Source organism: Chiloscyllium plagiosum, unplaced genomic scaffold (genome assembly GCF_037043375.1).
Source record: "Chiloscyllium plagiosum isolate Xiang-an unplaced genomic scaffold, Cpla_swu_hap1 HiC_scaffold_4, whole genome shotgun sequence".
Lineage (NCBI taxonomy): Eukaryota > Metazoa > Chordata > Chondrichthyes > Orectolobiformes > Hemiscylliidae > Chiloscyllium > Chiloscyllium plagiosum.
This window is the reverse complement of record NW_028270142.1, coordinates 129,607,466-129,628,141: the sequence shown is the minus strand read 5'-3', so window position 1 is coordinate 129,628,141 and position 20,676 is coordinate 129,607,466. Positions and strand designations below refer to the sequence as shown.

At 43.1% G+C, this 20,676-nt stretch overlaps 1 protein-coding gene and 1 long non-coding RNA gene across 8 annotated transcripts in view; one reads left to right on the top strand and one right to left on the bottom strand.

Moving 5' to 3' along the window:
• Nucleotides 1-20,676, bottom strand: part of LOC122548881 (receptor-type tyrosine-protein phosphatase mu) — a 903,264-nt gene that overhangs the window by 858,813 nt on the left and 23,775 nt on the right. The window lies entirely within an intron of this gene.
• LOC148150485 (uncharacterized) lies at nucleotides 3,844-20,668 on the top strand. Its single transcript, XR_015756863.1, has 3 exons — nucleotides 3,844-3,983; nucleotides 8,707-8,871; nucleotides 20,506-20,668. It is a non-coding gene; the product is annotated as an uncharacterized LOC148150485 (long non-coding RNA).

Here is a 20,676-nt window from a genome sequence, read left to right as displayed (position 1 = left end):
ATCAGTTCACTTGCTGGCGATATTATAGCTCGGTCCTTGCCAGATGTTTCAGACATAAACAACTGTAGTCTTTTGAAAAGGTTTTAAAAACCATGCTGGCAAATTAGACAATGGTCTTTCACCTCATGGATCTCAGCATGCAAGCAGCCCAGGCTGAAGGAGATAAAAATCACTTCCATCTGCCACTGTGAGAAGCCTTCTAAAATCAGTACTGACATTTATAAACCATCTCCCACGACACCAGGAGTCAGCCTTTAACTCAGTGGCCTTGCTCAGAGTCAGAAGGTTACATGTTCAAGTCCTGTTCCAGCAAAGCTGTGTACAACGTCAAGATGATACTCCAGTTGAAAAGGTTGTGTTCTTTGGATATGATGTTCAAGGCTTTAACTACCGTTTCCAATGGATGTAAAAGATCTCATGGCCCCATTGGGGCCCCTTGGTGTCTGGAACACCTCACAGTCATGGAAATTAAGTCCCACTATTCCCCAGGTCATCACAAATGTTAAAGGTTTTATAAAAATTCACAAAATCCCAAAAGTATCTGCCTTTTAGTCCCAGGTTGACAGCAAGTATAGACCACGTTTCTATATTCTACAAGAATGATTACTTATTACAAATAAATAGATTCTAGCTACAGGTAACCAATTATGAACATTTGACATATAACTCTCCTGGTTGGGACTCTAACCCTCTTTAAAAACTCCCTTACACACACATATAGGCAGATGCTGACCAGAAACAAAAATAAAGGGTGTGCTGGGCAGAGGGTAAGACTGGGAAAATAAAAATGGAAAGAACTGCAGATGCTGTAAATCAGAAACAAAATCAGAAAATGTTGGAAAAACTCAGCAGGTCTGGCAGCATATGTGGAGAGAAATCAGAGTTAACATTTTGAGTCCAGTGACTCTTCCTCAAAACTGGGAAGTCTGGGAAGGCCATCCAACGCTCCCTGTTCACAGGGTTCACTGATCCTTTCAGCTTATCAGAACATCACATAGAACATAGAACATAGAACATAGAACATAGAAGAATACAGCGCAGTACAGGCCCTTCGGCCCTCGATGTTGCGCCAATCCAAGCCCACCTAACCTACATTAGCCCACTCTCCTCCATATGCCTATCCAATGCCCGCTTAAATGCCCATAATGAGGGAGAGTCCACCACTGCTACTGGCAGGGCATTCCATGAACTCACGACTCACTGAGTAAAGAAGGAAATCACCTTGATTTTCCTTCTCCAGATATTTCCACTTGCTTGCAGGATGGCTGGTTCACACTTACATCATCTCTGCTTTACTGGTTAAGAGCTTACACCAATGGCTGAGGAAAAATAAACTAGCTATGTTCAGAATTGCGATATGTTTCTACTACAGAGCAAAACACAGCTCTTTTGCTTTCAGAGGTCTGAAAGGCCGGTAATACCTCAGGAAGCCTGACTGAAAAGGAACATCATTTATTGTTGAACACCAAACGAGAGCCACTCCTTGTGCTGTACATAGGCTCGTGCTAGCCTGGGAGACACAGTTCTGCAGACCCATCCCTCAGTCTACTTTATAAAGGTGATAAACTCCAGTTGGGCAGGCATTGTCTGTTACTAAAGGAATTCATAATTAACGAGCTCCACAAGGAAGTTAATTAGTAATGCCCCATGGGCCTTGTAGGTGTTACTACTCTGCAAATACATTCACACCCCCATTCAGCTCATCTTCATACTAGAAACTATTCACATAGCTGTTGGGAGCAGTAATTTGTTGTTATTAATAACTGGTCATTTGTTCACAGACCAACGGCTACTTGTTGCTAGCCCAAGTACCATTCATACACACCTCCCTGCAAACTAGGCTTCGACTCCTGCTTCAACCAGAAGCTGTGTGACAGCACTCACAGTGAGTGGCACGTTACTTATTTCGAAACAGCACAGCAACAGTCCTTAGTTTTTAAATCAGTTTGTTTGCCATTTCAGTCAACAATGGAAAGCACAGAGAAATAAAAAGATAAAGGGGTCTTTACACATCTTACACACAATGGCTGTCCCTCAGCCAAAATCAACAAATGTAAACCATCTGGTGATCAGGCTGCTGTTTATGGCAGCTGGTTGTATGTAATTGGTTACCCTGTTTCCTTCATCACAACAGTTCAAACTTCAAACTACTTCACTGGAAGTTAAGTCCTATGATTGTGAAAGGCTGTGTTTAAAAATCAGTCGTTTACAGCAGAAAACTTTCTGCTAATAAGGCACTAATTCTCTAATGTGAAAACCAGCTTGGAAAGAGAAGGTTCTGAAAGTCATTCAGTACAGAAGAGGCCCTTGAGCCCATTGAGTCTATACCGATGAAAACTCCTCCAAATCTAAACTTGCCCCACTTTCCGACCTTTCATAGCTAAGCTGCTCTATTCCCGGCAACGTCCCGGTGAATCTACTCAGCACCCTCTCCCAGTGCAATCACTCCTTTCCCACAGTGCCATGACTAGAACTGCACACACTACTGCAGCCTAACTAACTTCTCGTACAACTCCAACACAAACTTCCTTATAATCCATGCCACAACCTACAAGGGTAAATACTCCGTACACTGACAGGATGAATGGGAGATGGGGAAATGGCGCACTACCTCTGTGCTGCAAGAGGTGCTTTAATGAGGTTGAGCTGAGATATTATTGGAGCAGAGTGCAAGGAACTTTGCTTTGCATTGAACCTTAGGTAGGACTGCTTGGTGTTCTGAATGAGAATTGGATGTAGAATATGTTCTGTCCCTTAGTATTCAGACCCTGACTATAATGTTCACAGACAAAACAATCAAGATGAATTTTTTTTATGGCTGCATTTCAATTGATGCACACGTCAATAAAATCTCTGTAAGTTGGAAGTGGCCTGGGGGGGTGATCTTTTTACAATGTTCCTGTCCTGCAACTAATTATTTCTCTTTTTTTCTCTTGTTAACCATGAGGTTTGGAGTGGGAGATGGTTCGAGGAAGCAAGGCAAGATTCACCTCAGGGAAAGTTCACTTATTCCCCGGAACCTTGGAATGGGGCTAACATTAAAATTTGATGAGCGCCATACTAGCCCACATGTACGGGTTAGATTAAAGTTATCTCTATGACTCTCAAAGAGTATTTAGTTGCGCAAACCAGAAATTTTGTATTCATGTTAAAAATCGATTGAATATGGTCACTAATGTTATCCAATAATCTTTATGCTTTTCTAAATGAAGTTATGCACAGATGGGTAACATTATATAATTAATATGTGAATTAGCCAAACTAGTTCAAACAAACTTTAGTCCCGATGGGCACCATTGGCCAGATAAAGCAGGCATGTTCCATGTGGTACTGATCAGTACTATGCCCAGGAAGAGGCTATTCAGCCCACTGTGCTTGTCCTTGCTCTTTGGTAACTATTCAATTCACCCACCTCCTTGCCTTTCCCATAGTCATGCAAATGTATCAAACCAAGGAGGGAAGGTGATCTTTTTTCAGGGAAGGAAATAAACATTACGAACAGAACATAAAATGCAAATTAGGAACATATTTTCCATGTTCCACTGCCCATTTTCTCTTTAAAAAGCAAATTGGAAATGATGCAAAATATTTAACATAGCTTGGGTTCCTTTTCATATTTTAGAACACAGGTGCCTTTGTCAGGAGGGCTTACTGAGCTCAGATACAGACTGCTTTCTAAAAAGCTAACCATACAGAGTACCAGCTAGTATTAGGCCAGCATCCACACAGTGCACTATTGATAAGAAGCCTTCATATTCTATTATACTGCAAGCACTCTATAAACCTTCTTTATGTTGGACTATTTAACTTTTCTCATTTTCAGCAAATAGGTGCCCGTGGTGAGAGCGTTATCTTATTACTCATTCACAGGATGAGGGTTTCGCTGGCTAGGCAGCATTCGTTGTCCGCCCCTAATTGCCCAGAGGGCAGTTAAGAATCAACCACATTGCAGGGGGTCTGGAGTCACGTGTCGACCAGAGCAGGTAAGGATGACGGTTTCCTTCCCTAAAGGACATCAATGAACCAGATGAGTTTTTCTGAAAATCGACAATGGATTCATGGTCACCGACAGACTCTGAATTCCATATTCCTTTTAAATGCCTTTATCCAAATATAAAGAAATAATGCTAAAAATGCACAATGGATGTGTCAACATTTAAAAAAGAAAATTCGACTGAATTCCAGATTTTTATTGAATTCAAACTCTGCCATCTGCCATGGTTGGATTTGAACTCAGGTCCCCAGAGCATTATCTGGGTTTCTGCTTTAACAGCCTAGTGAAAAAATCTCAAAACCAACACGTCCTCGCAAGTATGTGGGGCAGCGTTTGAGACACATTATTTATTACTTCAGTATTTATTCTGGTCAATGCTTGCTTTGAGTGCAATATCCCCAGTGCTTGATGAATATGTTCTGGAAAATTTTAGCAAATAGATGTACAGCACGGAAACAGACCCTTCGGTCCAACCCGTCCATGCCGACCATATATCCCAACCTAATCTAGTCCCACCTGTCAGCACCCAGCCCATATCCCTCCAAACCCTTCCTATTCTTATACCCATCCAGATGCCTTTTAAATATTGCAATTGTACCAGCCTCCACCACTTCGTCTGGCAGGTCATTCCATGCACGCACCACCCTCTGCATGAAAAGGTTGCCCCTTAGTTCTCTTTTATATCTTTTCCCCTCTCACGCCAAACCTATGCCGTCTAGTTCTGGACTCCCCCACCCCAGGCAAAAGACCTTGTCTATTTACCCTATCGATGCCCCTCATGATTTTAAAAATGACCTCTCTCCATTAGTGCCCTGCACTCACGCCCCTGTCCCTCACACCTACACCCCAAGCTGCAAACTGGTAAGACTTGTCATAACCATACTGAATCACTCTTAACTATTGGTCAAAGCCATCAGTCTTTATTCTCATCTCTGTCATTATTATTACCGATAAACTGAATTAAACAAACTTTATGTGCTTTAAAACAATGACAAATTGTTTTTAATCCCCACCACATCCACTGTCCAACATGAATTTTCTCCTGTGTTGCTCCAGTGGTTTTCAGGAAATTAATATTTAGTCACAGGAGGCTTCAGGCAGCCCTGAAGTTAAACAAGTCTGTACTTGTGATTGTATTTGTGTGAGTTAAACAAGTCTGCACTTTCCAAACATCATCAGTTCGATAGAAGTTGGATTAGTGGTGCTGGAAGAGCACAGCAGTTCAGGCAGCATCCAAGGAGCTTCAAAATCGACGTTTTGGGCAAAAGCCCTTCATCGGGATTAAAGGCAGTGAGCCTGGAGCGTGGAGAGATAAGCTAGAGGAGGGTGGGGGTGGGGAGAAAGTAGCATAGAGTACAATGGGTGAGTGGGGGAGGGGATGAAGGTGATAGGTCAGGGAGGAGAGGGTGGAGTGGATAGGTGGAAAAGGAGATAGGCAGGTAGGACCCCATGACTTGTCCGGACTTGTCCTACCTGCCTATCTCCTTTTCCACCTATCCACTCCACCCTCTCCTCCCTGACCTATCACCTTCATCCCCTCCCCCACTCACCCATTGTACTCTATACTACTTTCTCCCCACCCCCACCCTCCTCTAGCTTATCTCTCCACACTCCAGGCTCACTGCCTTTATTCCTGATGAAGGCCTTTTGCCCGAAACTTCGATTTCGAAGCTCCTTGGATGCTGCCTGAACTGCTGTGCTCTTCCAGCACCACTAATCCGGAATCTGGTTTCCAGCATCTGCAGTCATTGTTTTTATCCAGTTCGATAGAAGTGTCCGGTTTATGGCTGGTTTGCATAAGAACATAAAAGATAGGAGCACGGTGGCACAGTAGGGCAGCACGGTGGCACAGTGGTTAGCACTGCTGCCTTACAGCGCCAGAGACCTGGGTTCAATTCCCACCTCGGGCAACTGTCTGTGTGGAGTTTGCACGTTCTCTCCGTGTCTCCATGGGTTTCCTCCGGGTGCTCCAGTTTCCTCCCACAGTCCAAAGATGTGCAGGTTAGTTGAATTGGCCATGCTAAAATTTCCCATAGTGTTAGGTGTAGGGGAATGGGTCTGGGTGGGTTGCTTTTCGGAGGGTCGGTGTGGACTTGTTGGGCCGAAGGGCCTGTTTCCACACTGTAAGTAATCTAACCACTCAGTCCTCCACTAACATCCTGGTTGATCTTCTACTCAGCTGCATCATTCCCACATCCCTTGATTTCATCATTTTCCCATTCTTGATCCAACCTGGAGTGTTCCATATAATATTGGGAGGAGGGATGTAGCTGGTTAGGAGGAGGTTCATAGGACTGTATTGTTTCCAGAGATGAGTGAGAGCCTGTAGTCTCGAATTTAGAAGAATAAGAGGAGATCAAGTTGGGGGATATAAGATGCTAAAGGGGTTTGACAAAGTAGACATGCCAAGGATGCTCTCCTCATGTAGGACAACCTAGAACAAGTGGTCATAATTTTCGGATAAGGGGGTAGCAGATTCAAAATAGAGCCAAGGAAAAATTACTTCTCTCAAATGGTCGTGAATCTGTGGAATTCACTGCCCACAGTGCAGTGGATGCATGGGCATTGAATACATGTAAGGAGGAGATAGACAGATTTTGAATTTATAATGGGTTAAATAATTATGCATTGCGGGCAGGAAAGTGAGATGATCATAATGAATGGCAGAGCATGCTCAAAGTAGTGATCACCTTCTCCTGTTCCTAGTTCTTATATCCTTGTATTGCTGAGGCCATTAGTAAAGTTACCTTTGACATTAGACACTCGCTCAGATTAGATCAGAGTGGTGCTGCAAAAGCACAGCAGGTCAGGCAGCATCCGAGGAGCAGGAAAATCGATATTTCGGACAAAAGCCCTTCATCAGGAATGGAGGCAGGGAGCCTCCAGGGTGGAGAGATAATTTATCTCCCTGCCTCCATTCTTGATGAAAGGCTTTTGCCCGAAACGTCATTTTTCCTGCTCCTAGGATGCTGCCTGACTTGCGATGCTTTTCCACCACCACTCTAATCTAAACTCTGGTTTCCAGCAACTGCAGTCCTCACTTTTGCCTACTTGCTTAGATTAGGCATGACTCCGAAAGGGTGGACTCTGGATTAGTGGTGCTGGGAGAGCACAGCAGTTCAGGCAGCATCCAAGGAGCAGCGAAATGGACGTTTCGGGCAAAAGCCCTTCATCAGGAATGGGCTGTTCCTTGGATGCTGCCTGAACTGCTGCGCTCTTCCAGCACCACTAATCCAGAATCTGGCTTCCAGCATCTGCAGTCATTGTTTTTACCTCCAAAAGGGTGGACACCAATCTATAGGAAAATACCCTCATTATGCGGCAAATGCTTAGAATCTAGAAAAGAAAACAGAAATTGCTGGAAAGCTCACTGGACGTGAAACGTTAACTCTGATTTCTCATCGCAGATGCTGCCAGACCTGCTGAGCTTTTACAGCAATTTCTGTTTTTGTTTCTGATTTATAGCAGCCTTGGTTCTTTCGGTTTTCATTTAGAATCTAGAAAACCCTGGCTGTGTATGGTGTGGTTGAATTCAATTATGACTTTCAGAAAAGAATTGGATAAGGGAGAGAGATTGCAGGGCTATGAGGGCAGTGGTGTGGAACTCCCCCCGAGGCAGCCAGAACATACATGATGGGTCAAATAGACTTCTTCCTTGCTGGAAAAATTCTTTAGATTAGATTAGATTAGATTAGACTGGATTACTTACAGTGTGGAAACAGGTCCTTCGGCCCAACAAATCCACACCGACCCGCCGAAGCGTAACCCACCCATTCCCGTACATTTACCCCTTTACCTAACACTACGGGCAATTTAGCATGGCCAATTCACCTGATGTGCACATCTTTGGACTGTGGGAGGAAACCGGAGCACCCGGAGGAAACCCACGCAGACACGGGGAGAATGTGCAAACTCCACACAGTCAGTCGCCTGAGTCGGGAATCGAACCCGGGTCTCTGGCGCTGTGAGGCAGCAGTGCTAACCACTGTGCCACCGTGCCGCCCACAAATATTTGATTCTGAGAATTGCAGGGCTCACTCCCACATACCTCGGTGCATTTGCCAATTCAACCATCGAAGAAACAACATTTTTTGCAAACAAGGCTCTGAGGATGGATCAACGCCGATTATGTCACTGTACCCTTGATCCCAATGTCCCCTCTAAACTGCACAGCCACTCAGAGAGACCAAAGGCACATTGACTTCCAGTTACTGAAGCCACTGCCATGCTCGAACCTTGGAGGTCTGCACAACAACAGGCAAATTTGAAGGGAACGTTGCTTCATACTCAAGCTCTCCCCTAACAGTGAAAATGTCACATCATCATGCACCGTCAAATAGCAAACCCTAACCATTCACAGAGGTATGTCTATCTATCCTCAGAATAGTTGTGTTCAAAAACATCCTGTTTTCACAAAGATACTGAATACAACTTGTGTTCCTTTTTACTTTCCATTTACTCATTTACTGGGAAATATAAACACTCTTCTACATTTCTGCCAGTGAAACTTTAAATATTGACAGAACGCTTTTGCTCACCGGTGCAGAAGAGTATGTGCAAGCACAACATCTGTCCTGGTAATATAATCATATCACATCCTTGTTACACTGATAAACAGGACATGTGAACATGCAAGTGCAAATATTCTTTACTCCGCACCCAGTTTGAAAATAATCCCTGAAGTTGCATTCAATAGAGATGTTATGCTACAGTTTGTGCAGATCTGAAGGACAAAGAAAAATGATGGGACAATTGAAGTCAATAGAACGGAAAATCGAGCAAGATGTATGACACCAGGATATTTCCCATGAATGTGGAACTTGCAGCCACAAAGAGCAGTTGAACTGGATAACATGGCAAATTTAATGGGAAGTTGGGTAAGTACAAAGGCATATAAGGCTATGATAACTGGGTTTAGGTAAAGAGGGGCACAGAGATTCAAGCAGAGCAAAAATGATAGCACAGGCCAAATAGCCTTTTTGTGGAGTCATAGTCATAAAGTCCAGCCTATCCTTGCCAAACATAATCCCAAACTAAACTAGTCCCACCTGCCTACCCCTAGTCCATATCCCTCCAAACCTTTCCTATTCATGTACTCATCCAAATGTCTTTTAAATGTTGTAATTGTAACAACATCCACCAATTTCATTCCAAACACGAACCACCCTCTGTGTAAATAATTTGACTCACATGCCACTTATACATGTCTCTTCTCTCACCCTAAAATCACCTCGTCTTGAAATCCCTCATCCTGGGGAAAAGACAACTACCATTAACTCTACCTATACCTCTCATTATTCTATAAACTGCAAACAGGTCGCCTCTCAACCTCGTACGCTCCAGTGAAGAAAGGTTCCAGCCTTTCTCCATAACTCAAACCCTCCATACACAACAACATCCTGATAAATCTCTTCTGAACCCTCTCCAGCTTAATAATATCCTTCCTCTGACTACTTTCCAAATTCTACACAATTTCATCTAATTCTTCTGCTTTTATTGAATTTAGAAAGCTTAGTTGACCAGAGAGAGGCCAGAGTCACCAGAAACACAACTCAGAATATAGGCGAAAGTGAGGATCGCAGATGCTGGAGATCAGAGTCAAGATTAGAGTGATGCTGGAAAAGCACAGCAGGTCAGACAACATCCTCGGAGCAGGAAAATCGATGTTTCGGGCAGGAGTCCTTCATCATGAATGAACAATTCAGAATATAGCTACTAGCTTACAGCCCAGATTTCTGCAGCCCATACTCTGAGTGGCTTCCTGCTGGGAGTGCAGAATTCAGGCATTGCCATCTCTGGCTAGACAAATTCCCAGAAATTGCAACACAGGCACCCCAGCTTCCAACCTCCTTGCCCCACGCTCCCTCCATTGGTGACCCAGTATGTCCATCTCAACATCTCATCGTTTTGTAAACACAGGCATGGAAGGATCACAGTTCTTCGAGCATGACCTTTAATTCCTCACGGAGATAGGATTGCAGAAGCTTCTTTGTGAATTAGTCTTCCAATCCCGGGAAGCCACAGAATCAGGAAAAAGAGAGGACTGCAAATGCTGGAGTTCAGAGTTGATACTGCGTGGGCTGTGAGCATGGGGCTGAGGATTCGGAGGGAGAACTGTTTCTGGAAGCCTCGAGTTTATCAACCCTCTTAACTTGCCTCACCTGGCTTCAAAAACCAAGGCTGGAAACACATTAAAAATAAATAAATTGAGGCATAACCATTGCAAGCAAAGAAACCTTGCTTAATAAATAACTGTTTTCTGGTAACGCAGTGTAAAGAGGTTATTTCTCCCCATAGGCAGGAGCTTAGCAAAAGCAAAGCATCTGTTGGGCTCTTCACTGCAGTGTTAGGGTTAGGGTTAAGGAAGGCAGCATTCCAACAGTGTTGAAACGAAATAATCCCTCAAATGATTTGCAATATGATGATCCAATTTACTCTGGATCATTTAAACGATTTTCCAACAAAAACAGCACAGGAGCTAGCAGTGGCCTTTTAATCATGTTTTCTTGTTGCACTTACATAGGTGTTGAAAGTTTCCTGGTGAACATTCATACCCTGTGTTCGAAATGCGGGGGGCAAAGAGCAAGGGTCAGAGGTAGCTATGAACAAACTGCAGCTTCAAGGCAGTGACCTCCCCCCGCCCACCAAAACCCTTGCGACAGCTTCATTAACAATAGAGAAATGGATGACAAACAGTGGGATAAGTCAGTTCCTTCAGCTCCTGGTTACATAGCAAAATAAAGCATAGGCCTAACGTGTGACAATTGTGGGACACTGCAGATTTAATTGCAATCTAGTCTAATCAAAAAGAAGGGCTGGATTATAAATAATAGACTGAAGGCTTAAAAAAGATTCATTTAATAGGAAATCAATCTTAACATATGGACAACAGGAATGCAATTTTGTGGGTTTTTTTTTGTTAGTGCTGCCCTCTGCTGGAGTGGAGTTTGAGCAGACTAACCTGAAAAACAACAAGCGGATTGATTTTAACCCAGAACCCAGCAACACAGGAACAGGAGTAGGCCATTCAGCCCCTTGAGCTTGTTCCACCATTCAATGAGATCACGATTGATCTGTGGCTTAACTCAATATTCCCAGTTACTTAATCAAATATTTTACCCATTACAGGCACACTTTAAGCTTTTATTGATGCCAAAGTCAATGGAGGTCAAGTTGGTTGTAAAATGAATGACTGACCCAGGGTCAAAGACAGAAATCATGGCCCCAGACTCAGTCTGAACACAATAGACCTCCCTCGAACTCCAGGACTCTGTCTATGGGACCCTGATGTATTCCCTCATTTCCCATACCCAGGGCTGAACCATCAGCATCCCATTTGCATCCTGACAAGCATGGTTAAAATTGGGCTTTACTCACTGAGTCTCACTGTGATTATATTGTTGCTGGAGGAAATCAGATGCATAGGTCAAAGCCTTTCATTTTGACCATGGTACTCTGCCTTTTATTGGCATCAGCAAACTCTGAATTCGATCCCTCCATGAGAGATTTCAGGGGACTGGCACTCTTGGTTAGGCACCAATTCATGTCAAATGAAGTCATAGATGCTGTGGTTCTGTTCGCCGAGCTGGAAGTTTTTGTTGCAAACGTTTCGTCCCCTGTCTAGGTGACATCCTCAGTGCTTGTGAGCCTCCTGTGAAGCGCTTCTGTGGTGTTTCCTCCGGCATTTATAGTGGCCTGTCCCTGCCGCTTCCGGTTGTCAGTTTCAGCCGTCCACTGTAGTGGCCGGTATATTGGGTCCAGGTCAATGTGTTTGTTGATGGAGTTTGTGGATGAGTGCCAAGCTTCTAGGAATTCCCTGGCTGTTCTTTGTTTCACTTGCCCTATAATGGTAGTGTTGTCCCAGTCAAATTCATGTTGCTTGTCGTCTGCGTGTGTGGCTACTAGGGATAGCTGGTCGTGTCGTTTCGTGGCTAGTTGATGTTCGTGCCCTACCATTATAGGGCAAGCGAAACAAAGAACAGCCAGGGAATTCCTAGAAGCTTGGCACTCATCCACAAACTCCATCAACAAACACATAGACCTGGACCCAATATACTGGCCACTACAGTGGACAGCTGAAACTGACAACCGGAAGCGGCAGGGACAGGCCACTATAAATGCCGGAGGAAACACCACAGAAGCGCTTCACAGGAGGCTCCCAAGCACTGAGGATGTCACCTGGACAGGGGACGAAACATTTGCAACAAAAACTTCCAGCTCGGCGAACAGAACCACAGCAACGAGCACCCGAGCTACAAATCTTCTCACAAACTTTGAAGTCATAGATATTTTCCAGTCAACCAGTTCAGAGGTGTTACTAGAGCAGATGGGACTTAAACATAAAAAATAGGCATGATTTGGAGGAGCCGGTATTGGACTTGGGGGGGCAAAGTTAAAAATCACACAATAACCAGGTAAAGTGAAAGCTAGTGCTTCAAAATAAACCTGTTGGACTATCACCTGGTGTTGTGTGATCTATAACATAGAAAATAGGAGCAGGAATCATCCAATCAGCTCTGTGAGCCCCGTCAGCAATTCAGTATAATCATGGCTGATCAGCCAAACTCAGCACCCTGTTCCCATTTTCTCCCCATACTTTTACGTGCCTTTAACCCTAAAAACTATATCAATCTCCTTCTTGAAAATATTCAATGTTTTGGTCTCAACCACTTTCTGTAGCAGAGAATTCCACAGACTCACTACTCTCTGAGTGAAGACATTTCTCCACATCTCAGGCCTGACTGGCCTACCTTGTACCCTTAGTTCTGGACTCCCTGGTCATTGGGAACATCCTTCCTGTGTTTACCCTGTCTAGTGCTGTTGGAATGTTACAGGTTTCTATAAGATCAGCTGACCTTCCTAGAGACTTCAATGAATATAATCCTAACCGATTCAATTTCTCTTTGTACGGCAATCCTGCATTCTCAGGAATCAGGCCGTAAACTCCCTCCATAGACACGTTTCCTTGCTCAGATAAGATTCATAGAATCCCTACAGTGTGAAAACAGGCCTTTCAGCCCAACAAGTCCACACCGACCCTCCTAAGAGTAACCCACCCAGACCCATTACCCTACCCTATTATCCTATATTTACCCCTGACTAACGCACCTAACCTATACATTCCTGAACACTATGGGCAATTTAGCACAGCCAATTCACCCTAACCTGCACATCTTTGGATTGTGGGAGGAAACCGGAGCACCCAGAGGAAACCCATGCAGACACGAGGAGAATGTGCAAATTCCACACAGACAGTTGCCCAAGACTGGAATTGAACCTGGGTCCCTGGTGCTGTGAGGCAGCAGTGCTAACCACTGAGCCACTGTGCCCACCCTCCCCCTACCTAACTGTACGCATTGCTCTATGTGCGGTCTCCCTAAGGCCCTACATAATCGCAGCATGTCATCCCTGTTCCTGTACTCGAATCTACTTTAGGCCAATATACCATTTGCTTTCTTCACCTACTGCACTTGCATGCCTGATTACTGGTGTGTAAGGACACCCAAGTCTCATTGCACAGCCCCCTTCGCATTCTATCACCATTCACATAATAATCTGTCTGCCATTTTCTGTGACTAAAGTGGATAGTCTCACATTTATCCACATGATACTCATCTGCTATGCATTTGTCCAGCCACTGAACTTGTCCTCCATATGAACCTGGGTCTCTGGCTCAGAGTTAAGCACACAACCACAACAGCCCGTAATTGTAGTCTTACCTGGTGTGTTTGGATGAAAACTTAAATGACTAGCTGAATGGTGATGAAGGAAATACAACTGAAATGCAGATTTGCTGATAACTGGATTACAAAATTCCCAAGTTAAGCAAATGTTTTCCGATTATGATGTGTAATCCCACTAACACATTATTCAGAAGTTAAAGATGGAATTCTGGCTTAAAGGAACAAAGTTTTAGGGCTAAAATTCAACTTTGATAAGGAGACAAACAGGCTGGAATGGGTCAGCCATCCAGAAAAATGACTGGAAGACAACAGAAAACAAATCAGGCAAATGCATAACTGCCCAGGTACACGAGTAACTTCTCAAAAGGACATGACATGTACTTTCAGCACAGAAGTAGGACACTTGGCTGGCAATTCTGGTCCAGTCTCTCCTCTCCCACTTTATTTGCCTCATTTCCATCCTATCGATACATTCTATAATCCTTGCTTCCTCATACACTTAACTTTCCCTTAACCGCATCTGTGACATTTATCTCAATTACAGCAATTTTCACATTCTCATCACTCCCTAGACAAAGACATTTCTCCTGAATTCCCTACAGTTTTTAATGACTGGCTCATATTTACATCACCTCATTTTGGACTATGCCTCAAATGGAAACAGATTCTTTCTACAAATCACTTTGTAAATTAAAGACTTCCATCAGGTCACTACTTTTAAAGAAAAGAGGTCTGTTCAGTTTTGCTCTGGATAATTACAATCTCAAAGTCTGGTTGTGACTCTGCTGTGGTAAGTATCAGCATCACAGGACGGCTGGGGGTTCGTGGGTGAAGGGTTGGGGGGGGGGGGGGGACTGAATAAGTCTCTCCAATCAGAAGCTTTCCCTGGCAGTGTAAGTTGTAATAATGCTGCTAATGCTGTACAAAATCCAAACAATTTTATACAATCTACCAACCACACAGAAGAGATCAAACAATGACATTGGCACACATCAGTGACATTATTTCACACCCTCTGAATTAGAAAAGAAAATGACAATGCTCCTTTTACAAAAGCCTCCAGGCAGGCAATATTTTAGAAAGCTATAATTGGTTGTGTTGCTAACATACTGGGTACTGCATGGAAATAAATGAAACTGAATATGTTATTAGGTAAAGAATGGGCATCTAGCCCAGGCTGATGGGATGAAAATCTTTCATCTCTTTCTCTATCTATCTATCTATTAACTGTAAGGCTTATTTGTGAAATGATTGGTAAATTGCGATTCGGCTGCTGGTAGTTCTGAACTTGCAGAACCAAACAAGCCCCATTTTCACAAAATGTACAATCTGACACATAAAAACCTGCAAGGTAGTTTATGTAAGAAACTTGAAGATTCGTACTGGTGCAATCAGGATTAAGACACTCTGTTCAGTTCAAGACAAAGACACCTTGACTCTGCAACTAACTACTTCCATCAAGGTGAGAACATAGGCAAAATTATTCTACACCGTGGGACCGAAACTCATCATCTCAACCAGGAGAACATTTACCAGTATCAATTATTTACATGAAAATTATTAGCTATTTTAGAGATGTCCACCTCCTTCACTACAAAGTTGTGTTGTGGTTTTTGTGTAATTATTGGTGACTTTTACTAATTTCAGGACTGCTCCAGATATTCTCGAGTTCAATATTAAAAGATTTTCCTGGATGTGGAGCCTGTGATTGGGAGTTTGATTTTACTGCTCAGTCTTTATTCATATGAACCAATGCTATATTAGGAAGACCCTTTCTTGGAAGAACTGTCCATTCTAAACTTGCACCAATCCCCCCAAAATGCACAATGAATGTGATTCTGGTGATGTGAAGTCAAGGAAACACCAGAAGCTTGGTTCACATGCTGTATGGCTGCTGCTGGAATTTAAATTCAGAATACAGGACACAAGAACAGAGCGACAGGAGGAGGCCATCAGCCCCTCAAGCTTGGTCTGCCATTTAATGAGATCATGGCTGATCTGCAGCCTAACTCCTTAGACCTGCCTTTGACCCATATCCCTTCATACTTGACAAAGACTTACTTCTCTCGGATTTAAAATTAATAACTGATCTAGCATCCACTGCTGTTTGTGGAAATTAGTTTGAAACCTCCACTACCCTTTGTGTGTAGATATGCTTCCAAACATCTCTTCTGAAAGGTCTGGCCTGAATTTTCAGACTATGCCCCCTAGTCCTAGAATCCCCAACCAGTGGAAATAGCTTATCTTTATCTATTCATTTTTATCTATTCTGTTCCCTAATAATATCTTAAAGACTTCAATAGATCACCCCTAAAGCTTGTATATTCATGAGAACCCAGGTGTAATTTATATAATCTCTCTTTATAATTCGATCTCTACAGTCAAGGTATCATTCTTGCAAATCTACATTTTAATCCCTCCAAGGCCATTATACCTTTCCTAAGGTATGGTACCCAGATCTGCTCACAGTACTCCAAGTAGGGTCTTAACATGGTTTGGTATACCTGATTATTTAATTAATTTTTAAAAATCTGAAATCAAAAGCTCTCTTCAGTAATGGTAGGCATGAAACAAGGCAGTTGTTATGAAAAGCACATATGGTTCACTAATGCCCTTTAAGGAAGGAAATCTGCCATCTCAGCTGATGTGATCCACAGTCATGTGGTTGACTTTTAACTACCCTCGAAAAGCAAGGCAACCCATTTAAGGGCAAATAGGATGGGGAACAAAGGTGGGCCTTTCCAGAGACACTCCCATGACATGAAAGAATACGAGAACAGACTTGTCCGCGGAAGGATGAATTCTGAAATTTAACTTGTTTTAGTATACTTCCCCTTACGGGTTAAACAACAAAAATGCAACATTATTCCAGTTAGTGGGCTTTCTGAACATTCCCTAGTTAACATCTTCTCTGAATCTGACTGGTTCTATCATAAACTTAGGCAGCTTTGTGAGCATATCACAGTTACCCAACCCCTCGTAATCACCCCACCAACCCTTCTTGGGAAACAAATATTGTTCCAATGGCTCCAGTTATTTTCTCTGTCAAAATATCAAAGAACACGGGGTTAGTGTTGAGGTGGGAGTCATTGTCTCCCAATGTAAAAACTGGCAGAGAGGAAGATTCAGCTGTTTGATGGTTCTAGGCTTTTCATTGTTTTAGAGGAGATCTTCAAATCTTTTCTGAGAAAGTGATCCTTTGTCATGTCATTTTATCCCACATCTAAGAGTTTGGATTCAAGACAGATTGGGGAAGACAAGGTCAAGAACTGTCTTCAGGCTTGAGCTTCTTTATAACTTACTTGCATTTTATAACTTGCATTTTCATAGTAACTGCTCCTACTCATGGTAATCTGAGACAGAACTAGGCTCAAACTACTGTTATTCTGGATCAGTGGTGCTGGAAGAGCACAGCAGTTCAGGCAGCATCCGAGGAGCAGTAAAATCGACGTTTCAGGCAAAAGCCCTTCATCAGGAATAAAGGCAGAGAGCCTGAAGCGTGGAGAGATAAGCTAGGGGAGGGTGGGGGTGGGGAGAAAGTAGCAGAGAGTTGCAGTGGGAGAGGGACTCCCTGAGATTCTTGTAGAGAGAGGAGGAAAACTTCTTCAAGGCAGGCATCCTTGCAAGAGGATTCGCAGTAGGGTTAAAATCAACTAGGTAAAAACAATGACTGCTGGAAACCAGATTCTGGATTAGTGGTGCTGGAAGAGCACAGTAGTTCTATTCTCCTCTTGTTTCTCTTTCACGTTCTTTTAACCTGATCCAATCTCATTTTATTGAACTTCTTTCTATCTAACTAATTTGACCCATACTGTGCTGTTTATGCATAGTGAGGAGCATCCCTATGACATCATCACAAAGTTGTCCCATGTTCTGAAAGTCCTCACTCAAAATGTCCTGCCTCCGAGAAATGTCATCCAATCGGAGGGCAGGCAGCTCGCTTGTCATGGTGGCACCACCCAGGAGCAGGGGCAACTGCTGGGACTATGGGCAGTCATGATGAGTGGACATCAATAGAACCTGATTTATTGATAAGGCTAGTTCTCACTAAGACTAGTGTTAAAGGCCTTAGCAATGGAGGTGATTTCGGCTGCAGGAGAGGGGGCACCTGAAAAGGCAGTACCTCCTTGCCTGCCCAGCAGACAAGCTGGTCACTGGTCTCAGTAACTCCTCCCACAAAGCAATGGCTGAAAGAAGCCCTTAGGTAATCATTGCTTGACCACTTTAAGGTGCTCGATTGTTCCAAAAGGTGACAGACTTCCTAATACTTACCATGCCACTGGTAAATTCCCATCTTTAGCATTCACCCCTAAAGTTCTCAACCTTTATCAGAAATAAAACCAATCCCTCTGACGTCAAGTAGTCAGGTATTGCCAAACATTGGCATGATACAATGTAAAAGCTAGCACTTATGAATGCGCCATAGAAGGTGACAGTGCAGACAATAACTGTGCCCAACAAGCTGTTTACTGAAACAATCCAAAACTAAACCAATTGACTTTCTCTTTTTCCACAGCCTTGCCTTTTTTTCCGCTTCTAACATTTATCGACATTTCCTTTAAAAGGGGAAACATGCTGTGGCAAAATGCACAAATCTGCAACAAAACTGTTAAACTGATAATTCCTCTTCACTGATTTCTTAAAGTGAGGAATTATTTTTACGTCTATTCATCCTATCAAAATTTTGCTCAATACACCTCAATAAATCCTCATCTCAGCTCTCTGCTTTGCAGTCAAATTGCACCCAGTATCTCAAATCCTTCTGCTAATCTCTGCTATCAATTTGGTGAGTCTGCATTGCGTACCGTCTATGGCATTAATGTTTCGTCTATGATAGAGTTCTCAAATCATCCCACAAAACTTTAATAGTTTTCTAATCATTGATTTGAACAAATTTCTCATCACTTCTTCACTCTTGAACATCATGACCTGTCATATAAAACCCAAAACGTTCCCTGTGATTTTTTTATGGCTTTGGATCTACATCCATTTACAGTTTGAGAAATTTATACATTTTCAGACTCCGTGTTCCTCTGTTCCTCTGTTCACACTTCCTTAGCATCTTCCTATTGATTGCATACTTCAAATGGATTGAGATTGTGCATTGCATATCGCTAATACATCCTTTTGCCCACCATTTTACAGATGAGTGCGCTTATTTGAACCAAGCTAAAAGTCCTGAGGAATCTGCCACTATTAGGACGCAGTACTATTTGAACCCATAACCGTGCACAGGACTGGTTTATAAGCCAGCAAAACACACTGCTGCCAAACAGCTGCACAGTAGTCCTTAGGTTGCTCCAGTAACTGCCTTGTGGTAGCTCCCCTGAAATCCAGAAGCCACAATAAGGAAGTAAATCCACAATTGGATGCCACAATGCCAAATAAACTTCAGAACCTGCCTATAAAATTGGTAAGAAAACAAACAAATTAATTATGACAGGCTTATGCTTTTTTGATTTTTCGTTAATTTTTGCAGTATTGTGTGACTGTTCAGAACCAGTAGATTGATGAAACTACCAAGTTAGGTTGCAGCCTCATAATCATTCACTTGGCATCCATTCTTCCAACACAAAAATGTAAATTATAACCCTTGGGGAAGAGAAGACTTTTCACCCAAATCACTCACTTGATGGGAAATGCTGCGACTTACAACAACACTCGCTCAAAAGTCTGCATGAGCTGAAGTAGTTGGGGACGGGGGGGGGGGGGGGGGGGGGGGGGGGGGGGCGGCGTGGGGGGAACATATAAGAGCAGGTGGATGTATTGAGATTGTCTTTGAAGAGTGCTCGCATCCTTGGTTTGGATCACCAACTGTGAGCAACACAAATGTCTTTGTTTAAACAGATCAGTTGGTGATGTGCCAGCTGCTGAAGAAGGACTCACAGAGCAGTTGATACAGATTAATTAGCTACCTGTTGCACCAGCACAGGCCAGCTATCACATTGCTGCACAAAATACAAGAACGTGATCCCGATTCATAGACTGAGAAAATAACAGCGTGCTGCTCCCCCGCAACTAGACGCGCTCAGAACCATGTCACCACTGACTAATCAACTTACAAGGAAATATAAGTTCAGCAATTAGAGTGAGAGACAGTAATAAACAGTAATGGTTCACTCTCCTCCCACACATGCCCTTAAGTCAGCCATAGTCATTTAAAAATCTCTGTATCTTTTGTACAGTCAAAAAAGAAATCACTTCTCGGTGGCAATGTGTAAAAATGTTGTCAACAAAAGCAGGAAGATTTCTTTTGGTTATTATTGCTATTGAGATTGTACATAACACTGAAAGAAAGGCCAGCTTTGATGTTTCAAGTGACAATTCCCTGCGCCTGCTGCCTTTTGTGTCTCAGGACATCAATGAAGGTACAACTTGGTATTTTAGCGAGAGATCCTTCCACACGAGCTCGGATTTGGCTTCTTCAGTATTATCAGTTCCAGTTATGGATTTGCAATATTTCTATTTTCCCTTTTGTGCCTGTTAAAGTGAGGGGAGGTGTTGGTGGCTGTAGATTTCTGGTACCCACAGTCAGCATCCTGCACTCTCAGTTCAAGAGACTGAACTCAACTGCAACTAAAATGGAGGGCAAAGTGCCCACTCTTTGGTGTCTACTTTACCTGAAGGAAAACACACTTCAATGCCACAGGAGCATTTTCCCACTTTACACACCTAACATCATGAGTGATATTGAATTTATGGTGACAAGAACAAAATCTGCTGAAAATAGACCAGGCAACATCTATGGAAGGAGAAACTGAAATGTTCCTGGTTGATGACCTAACATCAGAACTGATGTTAACATTAAGTTCTTTTCTCTCTCCACAGAAGGTGCCTGGCCTGCTGTGTAACTCCAACATTCTCTGCTGTTCTGTTAGACTTCCATCATTTGCAACATCTTGCTTGCGTCAAATTAGCGGCGCTCCTCTGTAGTTCGCAACATGTGATCACCAGGAACTGGACTGAAATTATCTGTAAAGGGACACAGCGACCAGACCA